This window comes from Acomys russatus, chromosome 18 (genome assembly GCF_903995435.1).
Source record: "Acomys russatus chromosome 18, mAcoRus1.1, whole genome shotgun sequence".
NCBI lineage: Eukaryota > Metazoa > Chordata > Mammalia > Rodentia > Muridae > Acomys > Acomys russatus.
Window position 1 is genome coordinate 34,069,357 of NC_067154.1, and position 16,949 is coordinate 34,086,305.

The 16,949-nt window shown below is 38.7% G+C and overlaps 1 pseudogene; it reads right to left on the bottom strand.

The window, feature by feature from the left end:
- Positions 1-16,109: 16,109 nt before the first annotated feature.
- Positions 16,110-16,255, bottom strand: LOC127202418 (uncharacterized; annotated as a pseudogene).
- Between the last annotated feature and the right edge of the window lie 694 nt (positions 16,256-16,949).

Sequence of the window (16,949 nt, forward strand, 5' to 3'; positions counted from 1 at the left end):
GCTACATGGCCAATGTTCAGCCATCTTGTCAGAACCTAGGTTCCTATTTCTCCAGAAGTCTGCCATTCATGAGAAACGAGCTGACCTTGTCATAGGTCAGCAATTAGACACCTGTTGTGGTTTATTATGGGGGCTGGTCATTTGTGGGAGCTACTCCTTTTCCGGTGGGACTACTGATAAAATCACATTAAGGGCCAGCTGCCTGCGAAAAGCAGTTCTGGGAGCTTTTTCTTGACTAACCAGATCCTTCACGACTTTCCTAAATTTCTCTCCTGCAATTAGCAGCTGTAAAGGTAGATACCTACCTGCTGGAGCATTCCAGAGTTAGTTATCCATAGCAACCCTTGCTTACGCAAATACCCATGCCTCTGTGCCTATATAAACTCTGTAAAAATTCTCAATAAACGGGGTTTGATCAGAATGCAGACTTGTCCCCTTCTTCGTGTCTAATGTTCTTTCTCCATACAGGAAAATTTTCCTCCCGAGTGTTAGTCGAACCCCAGCAGGCCGGGGTTTACTGTTCGGACCACAATCCACATTACCTGCTGTCCTGTGAGCAGTCTCAGGCCTGAGTCAATCTCTGCCTGCCTGCCTGAAGCATACTTCTCTGACACAGACAACACACAAAGCAAACAGGCTGAGCAGACAACTGCTCTTCATTAGCTGCTTTCCTGCTAGCAGCTTCTGGCTCTGATCTCACACTGCTCACCTATAGCCTGTTGGCCTGATCCACAAGGTCACAGAGCAGAGACCTGTGCTGGCCACACCTCACGTCCATTACTGTTTAGTGAGTAGCTTTGAGCTCTAATCTCTCTCCATTGGCCATGGCTTACTGGCCTAGTGCAACAGGGCCACAGAGAAGATAAGGACAGTCCTGTCAGATCAAGAAGGCCTGTAGAACACACTAGCAGCTTTGGACTCTGGTCCCCCTTAGACCCTCCAACCCTACCGGCTTACTGACCTAGCCCATCTGGAACAAAGCAGGTAATCAGAGCCCTGACATCTAAAAGAGGACTGTAGGGCACCTGAGCAACTTTGGGCTTGGAAATCTATCTGCCCACTCTGCTCCTGCCTGACCCAACTGTGACACAGACAGGGGTCACAGCTGAGCTGAGCTAGGTGCAGGCTCTAACACCCATTGTCCAACGTCTTGAGGAGGCCTCTGGGGAGGACTAGCAAACCACCTTTGATCTGAATCTCTCTTTACTTGCTCCCAACATGCCTGGCCAACATGGGACACAGACAGCAACATCCTTGGAGAAACCTCTCAGCCTGTTTACACCAGAGACAACCAGATGCCCAGAGGAAAGTGCAAGAACACTAGCAACAAAACTCAAATAACAACACTGGACTCCAGTGATCCTAACACTGCAAGCCCTGGAGATATGGACAGCCAAGAAGCACAAGGAGAAGACTCTAAATCTGAGGTGATTAAATTGATGGAAACTTTGAAAGAGGAAAATAAACCACTCAAATGAACATAGAAAAATACATCCAAACAGATGAAGGAATTGAATAAATTCTATAAAGAATTAAAGGAAAATTCAATCAAATGGGAGAAAGAAATGAGACTGTTCAAGATGTAAAGAGACAATTAGAAGCAAGAAAGAAAACACAAGCTGAGGTAATTTCAGAGATGGAAAACATAGGGAAGAGAACAGAAATGCTGGACATAAGCCACGCCAACCGAATATAAGAGATGGAAAAGAGAATCTCAAGTGTGGAAGATACAATCGAAATTATCAATACATCAATCAAACACTAAAAAGTCCTGACATAAAACACTCAAGAAATCAGGGACAAGCTTAGGAAATATTTTTTTTAAGGCCAGGGCTTATGGAATTCAAATTAGGTTTTACAGACTTTTGATATACACAGAGAAATAAAGAGAAAGAAAGAAAAGGGAAAATTCCCTCATGGTGTGTGTGTGTGCATTTATGTGTGTGTGTGTGTGTATGTGTGTGTGTGTGTGTGTGTGTGTGTGTGTGTGTGTATGAATGTGCGTCAATGGAGCACACTGGATACAATGTACTAATGTAATGATTACAAGAATGATTTTTTTTCTTTTTTCTTTTTTTAATTAATTTATTCTTGTTACATCTCAATGTTTATCCCATCCCTTGTATCCTCCCATTCCCCCCCCACATTTTCCCATTATTCCTCTCTCCTATGACTGTTCCTGAGGGGGATTACCTCCCCCTATATATTCTCATAGGGTATCAAGTCTCTTCTTGGCTACCTGCTGTCCTTCCTCTGAGTGCCACCAGGTCTCCCCCTCCAGGGGACATGGTCAAATGTGAGGCACCGTAGTACATGAGAAAGTCATATCACACTCTCCACTCAACTGTGGAGAATATTCTGACCATTGGCTAGATCTGGGAAGGGGTTTAAAGTTTACCTCCTGTATTGTCCTTGGCTGGTGCCTTAGTTTGAACAGGACCCCTGGTCCCAAATCCGCCTATCATATTGTTCTACTTGTAGATTTCTAGGACCCTCTGTATCCTTTTATTTTGCTATTCTCCCATGCTTCTCTCATTTAGAGTCCCAATAGGATGCCTTTCCCTCTGTCCCAGTTTCCTGGTAAGTGAAGGCTTTCGGGGGACATGCCCCTTGGGCTAGTATGCAGATATAAGTGAGTATAAACCATTTGAGTCTTTCTGCTTCTGGGTTAACTCACTCATTATGATCATTTCTAGCTCAATCCATTTATCCACAAATTTTGGGAATTCCTTGTTTTTAATAGCTGAGTAGTATTCCATAGTGTATATGTACCACAGTTTCTTTATCCACTCTTCTACTGAGGGACATTTAGGTTGTTTCCATGTTCTGGCTATTATGAATAAGGTTGCTATGAACAAAGAAGCCAAATCCATTCAATGGAAAAAGGATAGCATCTTCAACAAATGGTGCTGGTCTAACTGGAGGTCTATGTGTAAAAAAATGAAACTGGACCCATATTTGTCACCTTGCACAAAACTCAAATCCAAGTGGATTAAAGACCTCAACATAAAACCAGAGACACTAAGCCACTTAGAGGAAAAAGTGGGAAAGAGCCTGGAACATATTGGCACAAGAGACAACTTCCTGAACAGAACACCAACGGCCCAGGCCTTAATGTCAATCATTAATAAATGGGACCTCATGAGGCTGAGAAGCTTCTATAAGGCAGGAGACACTGTCAAGAGAACAAAGCGACAGCCTACAGACTGGGAAAAAATATTCACCAACCCTACATCTGACAAAGGTCTAATATCCAAACTATATAAAGAACTCAAGAAATTAAACACCACCAAACCGAATAACCCAATTGAGAAATGGGGCTTGGAACTAAACAGAGAATTCTCAACAGAGGAGTATCAAATGGCTGAGAAACACTTAAAGAAATGCTCAACCTCCTTAGTCATCAGGGAAATGCAAATCAAAACAACTCTGAGATTCCATCTTACACCCATCAGAATGGCTAAGATCAAAAACTCAAGTGACACCACATGCTGGCGAGGATGTGGGGAGAGAGGAACACTCCTTCATTGCTGGTGGGAATGCAAACTAGTACAGCCACTTTGGAAATCTATCTGGTGCTATCTCAGAAAAATGGGAATAGGGCTTCCTCAAGACCCAGCTATTCCACTCCTTGGAATATACCCAGAAGATGCTCCAGCACACAACAAGAAAAGAATGATTTTCAATAAACAAAATTTAAATACTTAATATTAATTCATAGATAAAGCATCTTTTATTTTCATCAATTTATCTCTAAACATGTACATGGTTGTAATTTCATTTTGTCTTATCAAATCTCTAGGTTAATAATAAATTAGAATGCAAATCTATCAAAGCACAATCATTCAAGTGAGCCAACATCATAGGAAATCAAAATTATAATAGTCATATTGGCTTTAAAAGTCCAATAAAACTATAATATGCTTACAATTCCACTTGGGTTTATTTTCATTTCTAAACCCAAGAGATGTGTTTGCTATTTCTAGAGGCTTTGTGCTTTGCTAGAGATCTGTCCTACCTGCCCTTTGTAATCAGAATCCTAAACAATTTCATTGGTGTGATTTATGAAATTATAGATATAACATTAGAAATGAATAACTTTAACATTGCACATAATTCATTTTATTTCTCAAGCACTGTCAAAATAATATAAATAAACACATTTACAGGGATAAACAAATGGGAAACAGATTAATAAATTTGGATTTTAATGCCTTTGCAAAATTACTAAATTGATGAAAATTCACTTTTTTTGTTTGGACAAATCTGGTAGCTATATTATAATATGCACTGGAGAACAATTTCATAGCTTTATGGTATCTTTTATGGTGCCACATCACATTCTGATTTGAGAGGGAAAATTGCCCTGGAGGAGAAATCCTTCACAAAAAAAGGAAAGGGAACACAAGGACTCTAGGAAAAAATAAGTTTGCAACTGCAGAGAATGATTAGTACAAGGAAAAGGAGGAGGAGACATCTGTTGGTGAAATGATTTTTAGAGATAATTAAGTGCATTCATCCAGAAATAACACATATTATACATCGTTTGCAGGCACACATGGTTTTACTAAAAACAAGAGAGACTTTGAAAAGCCCACCAAAATAATCAGCAGCTTTGATCTGATGCCATCAGAATGTGAGTACTCTTTGTGCACCCTCCACATCACCCTGCCTTGCTCTTCTCACTCTCCTTAAGGAATTTTATGGCAGCTAGTGAACACTACTTACAGAGGTAAGTTTGATTGTAGGATATTGTCCTGACATGTGGAGCTTGATCTTCAGGTTTCTCAAGAACTAAGATTCACATGCATTTCTAATCTCCTAGATCATAACTGGACTTCTGGTTATCCTAGAAAATTCAAGTATAGAAAGCATTATTGTAGAAAGTGTTCCAAAGAATCAGAAACAGATGTTTTAAGCACAGAATAAAGCAATTGACCAACTGTAATTACAATTTTAACAACAATAAAAACTAACCCCAGAAATCAAGTTCATATTTGCAGGATTTTTGCTTATTGAATCCTCTTCCACAAAGAGCTTATGCCTTGCAATTTGCCACATAATTATGTCTTTTACAGAATTTTAGATGTATGATGAGGATCACTAGATGATGAGCCTGAAATTTAGTTAGAAAAATAAGAAGGAATAGTCATTAGATACTAATGAGTTATAATATGTTGTAGGACATGGAAAAGGTATATATAATGCCATTTAAATATAGAAAATGAACATGAGTGTCAAAGTTTAAATTGAAAAGTATATATGTAAATAAAAGTAGAATCTAACAATACTCCCCACTTAGATGAAGTTAGTTATTCAAATGAGATATATGGTACATTCACATAAAACGTTGACATTTTGAGGCTTGTTAATACATGCCCCAGTGAGAGCTTTTGTTTCCCTAGCTCCAGACTTTTACCATACTTTTAACTTCTATCAACTAAACATTTACAGATATTTTAGAATAATAAGTCAAAAAAAACAAAGCTGTATATATAACATCATTTAATATCAGAATGTACTACAAAATGTAATCAGAACAACACAGAAGTGACATAAAGTAGGCAGCACTTAGACAAGTGGATTACCATGGGAGAAAGCATTTTCAAACTATGTACCTTGCAAGCATTGATATCCAGAATTTAGGGAGACTTTAATAATCAAATATAACAACTAATAAGGTTGAAAACTGTACAAAATGTCTATGAAACCAAACAATAGTATATGAGTGGCCAACAGATATATTGAAGTTCTCCCCAAAGGTACAATAGTGACATTTATATCTTGCTGGTAGCTAATAGCTATTTAACTGGACTTGAGTCTTGTTTAACAGAAGTAAAATCATGTCTGATACTTTAAACCTAGCCAATTACCAGTGGCTAGTGATGTCAGGGATTTTAGAGGAAAACATTCTACTTCCACTTTCCTAAACCACTATAATTACTAACCACATTTTAAATATATACCCTTATACCTACATCAAATAAGCTTCTTTCTGCATAAGACAGACACTGTTTCAAAAAGCCACAACTATCAAAGATACAGAGAATGACTGCCCAAGTGGGTGTTATCTATTGATACATCTACCACATAACTTCTATATTGATTGTTCGGGCAACATGAAGAAAGAAGGGACAGAAAGAGTCAGAGGACCAGAAATTCTGCTACAGGATTACATCTTCTACATACAACAGACGAGCTATGAAATCTCACTATGATAACTGCTTAAACAAGAACCAGCAATGACAGTGCCAGTTGACATAGTAACGTGGATGGGGATACTAGTACATGTATCGAATATGCTAGGTAAATAACAATAGGGAATAAAGGACTTCTGAGAAAGTCCCAAAATGAATAACTATAGGCAATTAAGGACTTCTGAGAGAGGAAAAATTAGTCTTCTTCTGTGATGACTCCCTTATGTAGTTATCCAATACCAAGCAGTAATCCATTTAAACATAAATATGTAAGCAACACTAAATAGCCAGGTCAGAAAAAACTTCAATACTAATTTTTACATATATATGAAATAATAATAATAATTTTTTAAAAAGAGGCCATGTATTTGAAAGGGAATGAGAAGAATTGGGGGGTTTGAGGAAAGGAGGGGTATTGAAATGTTATAATTATATATATTACATAAAAATAAATAAAACTTCTCAACACCATTAACCATTAGGAAGGTGTAATTCAAATATAATATAGTACTGGATATCTGTCTCAGAGCATAAGAGAACTTCTTGCAGAAGACAAAGATGTGGGCTCAGTTGCAAGCACCCAACTTTGGGTGACTCAAAACCACCTGTAATTCAGTTCCAAGGTACTTAACCCTGTTTTGACCTCAATGGGCACTCCATGAACATAATACACCAATGAATCAGGCTCAAACACACACATAAGTAAAGATAGATAAGATAAAAATATATTGAGATATTGCCTCATCCAAAAGAGAAAATAATATTAGATACAGAATTGGAAAAATAAGAATTCTTTTTATTTATTTATTTATTTATTTATTTATTTTTTGAAGTAATTTTTTAATTAATTTATTCTTGTTACATCTCAATGGTTATCCCATCCCTTGTATCCTCCCATTCTTCCCTCCCTCTCATTTTCCCCTTACTCCCCTTCCCTATGACTGTGCCTGATGGGGACTTCCTCCCCCTTTATATGCACATAGGGTATCAAGTCAACAACATGAACGTGTATATATGCAAAGGAAATCAAGTCCACATTCTATCCATACTTCATTTTTATTACAGTTCTATTCACTTTTGTTACACTACGAAAGCAACCTAAGACTCTATATGTGTGTCAATAATCCTACCATGCTTTTTAATGAATTCCTGTTATTTGGAGCAATATAAATAAATGTGGAAGAGATTATATATTCAAAATAAGCCAGATATAAGAAGAAAAATACAAATACTGCAATCATCTGTGGCAGGTGGAAAAACTGATAGTGTGGAAAAAGAAAATAGAATATGACTACCAGAGTTTGGGTAGACAGGGAAAAGAGGGAACTTTCAGGGGTAGTCTATGGGAAAATTGCAGGTACCTAAGAGAAGAAAATTCTGGTGCTCTTTTGCAAAGTAATGTGACAAATTATAAATAATATTGCAATATATATTTTTAAAATAATTAGAAAGGTTGAATTTTGATGTTTGCACAGCTGAAATGTCAGGAAGAAGAGGAGGAGGAGGAAGAGGAGAAAGAGGAAGAGGAGAAAGAGGAGGAGGAGAACGAAAGCAACAACTACAACTCTAGCCCTGATTGGATTTATTTTGAATTTTATTTTAATTTTGATGTTTTCAGCTTCATGCCACCCTTTATCTTCCAATGAGAATTCATTTTAAAATAACGATCAATTATTGCAAATAATGAGAATCCCCTGGTTACCTCTTCGACTGTTTTATTAGTTCTTATCAAAGTCTAGTTCTTCTTGCTATTCCATCATTATTATAGTACCAATAAATCTTTGGATTCCAAGAAGACTGTCATAGTTCAAGAAATAAACTGGAAGATGGTTTCTTTGAAAATTCAAAGGGACAAGAGAATATATGCTCCTTTGTTTTACTTTTTAAGAATGTGTTTGAAACATATGAGGCAGATGTGGGTGCAAAGGTGATGCTCCTTGAATCCTTCACCACCTATGGTAGTCTAGAGAAATAGACTCTGGCTTCAGGAAAGCTGGGGAACTTTCTCTGACCCAAGAACCAGCTACATCACTCAGAAGAGTGGGACATGCACCTCACCCGAGCAGCACATTAGAGCTTGTCCTGGTGGTAGAGGTAGAGGAGCTAGCCTCAAGGGTGTGGATAAGGGAGAAATAGCCCTGCCACTCCTCTGTCAAGAGGTAGTCTATCCTGCGACAGGGTGGGGAGTGATTGCATCCCTTGTCTCTTATCACCTGCGGTAGTCAGAAGAGCTGGATCTGGGGTCATGAGAGCAGGTGTTCTGGCCCTGTCTCTGAATGGCTACAACTTTCAGGAGAGCAGGCCAAGAATTTCATCTGGGAATCACAGTAGACCTACCCCTGGTGGAGGGGCACAGGTGAGACTGCCTGGGAGTGAGAGTGTGAGCGTGTTTATCCCACAATACCTCTGACTTGAGCTGGTATGGATGTGGAGTTTATCTCCCTGCTACTGCTGACCTGTGGTAGTCAAGATAGCTGGCCCTGAGTGCATGAGATTGGGAGAGCTGACCGTGCCCTCTCACTGACTGTAGCACTTGGGAGAGTAGGCTTTGCACCTCTCCTAGATAACACAGTGGAGCTGGTCCTGATGTTGAAGGCATGGGTGAGCCAATCTTAAGGATATGAGAGTGGGAGAGTTGGTACATCCCCTCACAGGCTGCAGCACATAGGAAAAGGGGCCAGGTGCCTTGACTGTGCAACATAGTGTAACTGGCTGTGGAGGCTGGAGGCATGGGTACAGATCAACCCATGCCAGGTCATGCTAACAGAACTTGCCATCCCTTCTTCCTATTGCATTGGGTGGCCATCTAGAACAGTGCCAGAGAGCTCACTCTGGTGGTGCAGATAAGGAAGAACTCATCTATGACTCCTGGTCTCTGAATTGCCCCACCCAAAAATCTACATCATCTGCAGATAGTTGGGATACATGAAGGTGCCATTTCTGCTGATCCAGGGCTACAGAATCTCTACATCACCAGGCAACAAGATAATCAGAAGGATTCCTGCTGAGGATCCTATGTTGATAGTGTCATAGAAGACAAAGATCTTTCACCAGACCAATGATTAATTGCAATGAATATTTGTAAGTGAAAATGTGTGGACAGAGGGAGATACTGTGGAACACACTATGAAATACTAGAGCTTCCTTTTCTAAGTTTGGTTTTGTTTTATTTTGTTTTTCATGTGTGGGCTTGTGTGTGTGTGTGTGTGTGTGTGTGTGTGTGTGTGTGTGTGTGTGTGTGTGTGTATTTTGGGAGACAAGTGGCAAAGGCAAAGTGTGGATACTGGAGAGAGGGAGACTGGTGTGCATGATGTGGAACCCACAGACAATAAAATATTAGAAGAAAAAAGAAATATGCATAGCCGAGTCTTTTTTATTTGCTAAAATAATGCCTTTAAGATCGTGCATATGAACAAGTATTAAAAGAATGAGCAAATATATAGCATAGTACTGGCTGGGTTTGTGTGTCAATCTGACATAAACTACAGTCTTCAGAGAGAAAGGAACTTCAGTTGAGGAAATGCCACGAAAAGATCCAGTTGTAAGGCATTTTGCCAATTACTGACCAACAGGGGAGGGGCCAGCTCATAATGGGTGATGCCATCCTTGGGCTGGAAGTCCTGGGTTCTATAAGAAAGCAGGCAGAGCAAGTCATGTGAAGCAAACAAGTAAGCAGCACCATTTCATGGCCTCTGCATCAGTTCCCTTCTCAATGTTCTATCCCTGCTTAAGTGGCTCTCTTGTCTTCTTCCAGTGATGGACTGTGATATGGATTTGTATGCTGAAAAAAAATCTTCTCCACAGCATGCTTTTTCGGTCATGGTGTTTTCACAATGCAAATAGAAATAATCTTTTCAGTAGATACCCTAACTAACACTGAGCATTTGGTTTTAGGCTAAGGAAGATCCAACAGCAACAATTGCACTATTGTCTCAACACTGCAGTGTCGACTACACATGCTCATTATTTAGTACACAGCTATTACACTGATGACTATTCTCTTTGAACAGCTCTGGCTTATTGAAGTCTTATATTTATTTATAGGCTAAAAGTAATTTAAAAAAAGAAACCACAATGGGAAGCTTTTAATTAAGATGCAATTTTGTGTGACACGGTGGTTCAGCTATAGTAAGTATTCAATAAAAGTTTTAAATGGATGGATAATTTTGAGGTGTTATTTGGTTTTTTTTTGACATTTTTTTATTAATTTATTCATATTACATCTCAATTGTTAGCCCTTCCCCTGTTTCCTCCCATTCCTCCCTCCCTCCCACTTCCCCCCTTCTCCCCTCCCCTATGTCTGTGATTGAGAGAGACCTCCTCCCTCTATATATGCTCTTAGAATATCGAGTCTCTTCTTGGTAACTTGCTATCCTTCCTCTGAGTGCCGCCAGGCCTCCCCATCCAGGGGGCATAGTCAGAAAAGGGGCACCAGAATTCATGTGAGAGTCAGATCTCACTCTCCACTCAACGGTGGAGAATATCCTGTTTAGGTCTTGGTAGGGGTTTGAAGTTTACTGCCTATATTCTCCTTGGCTAGTGCCTTAGTTTGAGGAGGACCCCAGGACCCAGATCTGCCTGTCATAAAGTTCTTTTTGTAGCTTTCCAGGGCCCTGTGGGTCCTACTATTTCCCCATTCCTCCATATTACTCTCGCCTAAAGTCTCAATAGGGTGTCCTCCCCTCTGACCCACTTTCTTTGTAAGTAAAATTTTTCATGGTACGTATCCCTTGGACTAGTATTTTGATGTAAGTGAGTATATTTGTATGGAATGATGTTTTCCTTTGCAAACTTTATTCTTAGTTGAAACTAAATATATGTTTTTTGACTTGATAAAGCATTCATCGAACTATATACTAGGATAATTGTTTGTGAGAAGCCATTGTTTTGGTATATTTAGAGTAAAATGTTACAATTTGGTACATATAAAGTTCAAAAGGATACATTTAGATAATTTCTATAAATTTGAGATAACAACATAAAAATAGATGTGTCCTAGTTAATTTTAATGATACACTCTTTATATTCAGAAAATCTTTAGTAATTTTAAATTAAATGCTTTTACCTAAACTGACAAAATTTTTATAGAAATACAAGCCCAAATTAGAAAAAGATTCTTGATTTTGTCATTTGTTACTAAGAAGAGACAGAGAGAGAGAGAGGGCAAAGAAAACAAATGATGTATGTTTGATAGAATTGAACTTTTAAATGTATCTCAATTCTACTACAATAAGTATTTAACATGAGTTAAGACATCTAATACCTTCGTTTTGTATCTATTGTAAATAACTGTACTTTTCTATGTGTTTTCCTTTCATACTGTGGGTCCCACAGATTGATCTCGGGTCTCCAGGCTTGGCAACAAATGCCTTTTCCTGCTGAGCTGTGAGCAGCTCCTGTTTTACTATGTTTATCACTATAGTCTAAGGTCCAGTTTAGACTTTTCTAGTTGAACTTTAACTGACAGCAACTGCTGGATCCTCCAGATCTTATCCTTTTTTATTCTTCTGCAATATTTTTGGTGTTTTGGGGTGCATTTGTGTCTTTTAAGTATATCTACTGGGATTGGACTCTACAACTCTGCATTGTGCTTGCTTGAAGTTTTTTGTAATGGTATTAATCTATTAAAAAAAGAACTTTCCTTGATGAGTTGTTAGTCCTATACTTATCTGTGATTATGAAAACAAATATTTAGAATATAGCCAGGATTTTTGCTGTTTTATTAAAGTGGTGATTGTAAAAATCTCCTCCAAGAGCCACAATTTCTCAAGCCCTGGATAGTTGGCTAGGTTTCCAGTACAAGGCATGCTTTTGATCCTTCTACAGAGTTATTAAGTCCAAATAGAGAGCTGTTGATAAATATGAAGATATGCATGCCATTATTTTATCTTAAAGGTTACTCTGTCATGTTAATTATTTTTGTGGTCCATAGGTATTATATCTGGGTAGGACTTATGATTTCTTTTTATCTTTGGAAGCTTACATGGCAGCTTCCGGTACCCTCAAAGCTAGTCCTAGGGAGGAGGCATTCAAATCAGTAGTAAAATATATACAGAATTATATGACTCTCTGACATCAGGCATTTTCTGAGGTGATGTTCAGTCACTAAATTTCTTACTCTGAAAGCAGGGATGAGTACTTGAGTTCAGATGCCCACTTCTCATGTAAAAAGGATGGGTATGGATGCAAAAGTTTGTAAAAGTCTTAGGGGACCAGGGAGATGGAGACAAATACATTCCTGGACATCACTGGACAGCTTCTCTTTATAAATCGTTGACTTCAAGACTCAGTAATGCTCTGTCTCAAAAAAAAAATAAATAAATAAATAAGTTGAGAGAGAAACTGACATTGATTTTTGTCTTTCATCTGCATATAAATGTTTGTGAATACACAGAAACATGTACACATATACACACATACTATTGTCTTTTAATACATAGTATCTTAATTATATGAGAATCTTATTTATAGACACAGGTATTTTGGTCATATTCAACTCTCTCTCCAAATTCCTACTGCATCTACCCTTACTCTCCATGCCGAACAATGTTTCTCTTTTTATTTTTAACCTAAGAGGTCAATTTTGTGGGTCTATATATTCTTTGATGTGTGGCCTTGATCAAGAAGGTGGTCAACTTTCCAGGAATCACCCAACAGCTATTAAATGCAAGTATCTCCTCAGATATAGAAGGAACTTTGTACCCTTTCCCCCTGCCATCTGAAATTTCCCTGGTTTAGGATTTGGCAGGTCTTGTGTATGCTTGCACAGTTGCTATGATAATCTATCTACAACTTTCCTGTTATGTCTTGGAAGTATTGTTTTGTTAAGTCTGGTGATGCCCGTGCAGGATCTACATCAGGCAAGAAAAAAAAAAAAAAAAAAAAAAACTGATCAAAGTGAAGTAAGAATGAAACTTAGCTCAGAACCTTCTAGAATCTGACCCAGCTCTTTCACTTTAGCCATTTTTAAACACAGTACAATTTTGGAAAATGTATTCAGATAGCAATTAACTCTCTCCCACGTACACAAAAATTTAAGACATGTTTACACTGAGATGTTTTTACAAAGTATATCCGCTTCTTTCACAAGAATGGGTACTGTTGACTCAGAGGTAGTGCCCAAGATTTAGGGTTTATAGAACTTAGCTGAGGTAAATATAACACCCGTGGGTATCAGGATTAGCTTGGCACTAAGATAAAATAGAAGTCACTTAGGATGTTGTAAAGCACAAGTGACATCATTCATAAGATTGGCTTTTATGGTCTAAAAGCAATGTTCAAGATTTAAAGGGAAAGGATATTATCTGGGATAAATAAATTCTGGGAGATACAAGCAGAATCCGTCTTATCAGACAACAAAGGATAACCCAGTTGGAAATCTATATCATTTCTGGAATTCTAGGAAAAGCAGCTATATGCATCATTTGTTTGAACAGGTAAGAATTGGCTCTGATTTTTTTAAACAATTTTACTATATTAGGAATTTATTAAAGGCATGTACCTCCCTTAAAGCCTGACTACCTTAAATAGTGAAATACCAGAAGAACTAAAATTGGATTTCAGGGCAAAGGTTAAGAACTAGGCCTACAGGAGATAATCTGGCTAGCTGCAAAAAGCAGCCCCACTAGAGATAGCATTGCCTGGTGACTGACCCGAAGGGTATCACTGGAGATAGAGTTGATAAGAGACCCAGTTTTATGGCCACATTCCTTCCTGCCCACCAGAGATCTAGGCTCTTTCTGGATATCACTGTGTTGTTGTCCTATCAAGAGTCAAGCTCTCAGTTGATTAAAGGTCCTCAAGTATATTGCATCAGTATCAAGCCCTGGTGGTTTTTTTGTGGGGTTTCGGGATCTGGGTACAGCAATAGGTGGGAAAGGAGATTAAAGGAGAACAAGAATGAAACCTTTTGGGGGTCAGTTCCATGGGGCAAGTCCCCATGGACTTTTTAGGAGTCTTGTAGATCATCTATCCTACAGAAACAGGCTCAACATGTGAGCACTGAATTTGCAGTTGGGAATCCCTGCTACTCCACAAGCAGGAATCCCCCATCTCTCTCTCTCTCCCTGGTTCCCTCCTCTCTTGGATGATCATTTTACAACACAATAGCCCTGCCTGACTCATTGGCCCCTGTCTTTTGTCTTAGGCTGATTTGGCTCTTCTGAGCCTATCTCAGATGTTTATCAGTTTGTAGAGACAAAGTCTCAGTAGAGTGGCATCCTGAGGCTGTTTTTACCTTGGGCCTAGACTAAGGCACGTTTACATTTCTCTTCACAGGTAAGCTGTGTGTTTAAAACTCCTGGCTTCTCCAGGGTTTATTTCTGTGCACAAGGCCCTTTTGGCCTCTACAGTTATGGTCCATCACAGCCCCTGGCTTTAATAATTTTTCTGCCCCCCTATTCTGCAATGACTTCTGAGCCTGAGGAAGAAAGGATATATTGGCTGACTTGTGTCAGTTTGATACAAGCTAGAGTTCTCAGAGAGGAAGGAGCCTCAGTTGAATAAATGCTTCCATAAAACCCAGATGCAAAGCATTTTCCCAGTTAGTGATCAATAGTGGAGGGTCCAGCCCATTTTCAGTGATTACATCCTTTGGCTGGTGGTCCAGGTTTCTATAAGAAAAGAGGCTGAGCAAGCCAGTAGGTAACACTTCCACGGCCTTCTGCAATAACTCCTACCTCCACGTGAGAAACTGTAAAATTGTAAACTACAAGATGCTTGTTCGCTTGTCCAGCCTTGCTCGCCTCTCCCAGTTCTCATTATTGCTAACTTCAAAAGTTCCACCCTAGTTCCCAGAATAGTTACATGTAAGTTTCCATATATTAGATGTCCCCAACTGCTTTCAGTAACTGCTCTAGAGACCCACACCCAAGCCCCCACAAAGAGCTTCCCAATGCCAGATGTCCTAATGTCCATATGGTCTAACCTGATACAACCCCACCTGCTTTGTGGTTTTAGCCTTTAAAAACTAGCCTGTAACAACTACTCTGGGTCCTTCACCTCCCAAGTGCTGAGGGAAACTGACACATCAATAATTGGGACTTCTGATGTGTCAGTAATAAATTTTACCTATACCTCCAGCCTGTGTGACTTGAGTGGTCTCTCTCGACGACCCCCTTCCAGAATTGGACTCCAGGGTCCAACACACGTTCCAGCCCTGCTGGAGTTTCTATCCTGACTTACATTCAGTGACAGGCTATGATCTGTAACTGTAAAATAAACCCTTTTCTCTCCATGTTGCTTTTTGGTCATCAATTTTCATTGTAGTTACAGAAACCTTAACAAGGACAGAAGTATATAGAGAGACATTCCGTAAATTCTGCACTCTAGAGAAACCTGATTAATACAATGCATATGATATAAATGTCCTATTTAGACTTAAGCAACCTGAGGTCTTATTCTGTGTATAATGACAAGTTCAGACCTCTGAACTAATGATCAACAAGAAGTAGCTTCTCTAATGAGGGTTTAGAGATGCACAAGTTTATTGGTACAACAACGAATCGTTAAGATTCTCTTTAATCTTATATCCATTTAACACAATAATTGTGGATGTTCTTGCCTATGACCTAGTGACTTTTCTATTATAGGTCCTGGGACCTTGTAATGGTGCCAAGTATGGGTTCCATCTTGTGAAGAAAGCCTTAAATCTAACCAAAACATGGGTGATTGCTACTATAGCATTCCTTCTGCTATTGTATTGGTAGACATATCCTATTAGTCAAATCATTACATGGTTCTCAAGTTGGAAAGATTAATGATTACTTTTCTCCTTCAGTGGTGGTCATAACACTCTGTAACACTATAAAAATGAGCCAACAGCAATGAAGCTATCAGGTGAGTACTAGTTTGATGTGTCCATGTTCTGTGAAGTCCCTTGCATGTCCAAATAAGTACTGTCCTCAGCCATAGGGTGGTACTGTTATGTTGTGGAGAGTAAACAGAAACAATGACAATAGCTTGTACGATTTCGTGGGGGGATTCTATGGTACACATGTTCAACAAATCTAAGATATGTAATACTACACTTGATCTTAGCCAAAAGGCCGAGAAGTGATATGTAACACATTTGTGAACATTTATTTTAAGAATCTTTTATAGATTTATTTTCTGTGTCTGAGTGATTTGCCTGTACAAACACACACACACATACACACACACACACACACACACACACACACACACACACACACACACACACACACACACACACACAAGTTCCCCTGGAACTGGAGTTAAAGTTGGTTGTGATCTATTATTTGGGTGAAGAGAAAAAACCCAGTTCATCTGAAAGAACAGGTGTTCTTAACACTAAGCTATCCCTCTAATCCCCAGCATTACTGCTTTTACTTATTAGCTCTAATGTCCATTAGGGGAATCTGTGCCCCATTATAGGATAACTCCATTTCATCTATTTTTATATATTTGTATGGTTTATGTGTATGTGTATTATATATGTATGCATATGTGTATATATTTATATGTATATGTGTTAAGAAATTTCTCCAGCAGATTTCCATATGACCTTCTGAAAAAAAGAATTTCAATGTTAATTATTGTTTCTTATAAACTATGTTACTTTGCCCTCCCATCCAAAAACCTCACTTTACCATTCCAGTTTCCTTATTTTAATTTCCCTTTCTATATCAGTTTTCTGTCTCTAGTCTTTTGAAAGCTCTTCAAATCCTTAGCAATCATGGAAATGTAAATTGCAACAACTCTGATATTCCTTCTTATACCTGTCAGACCAAA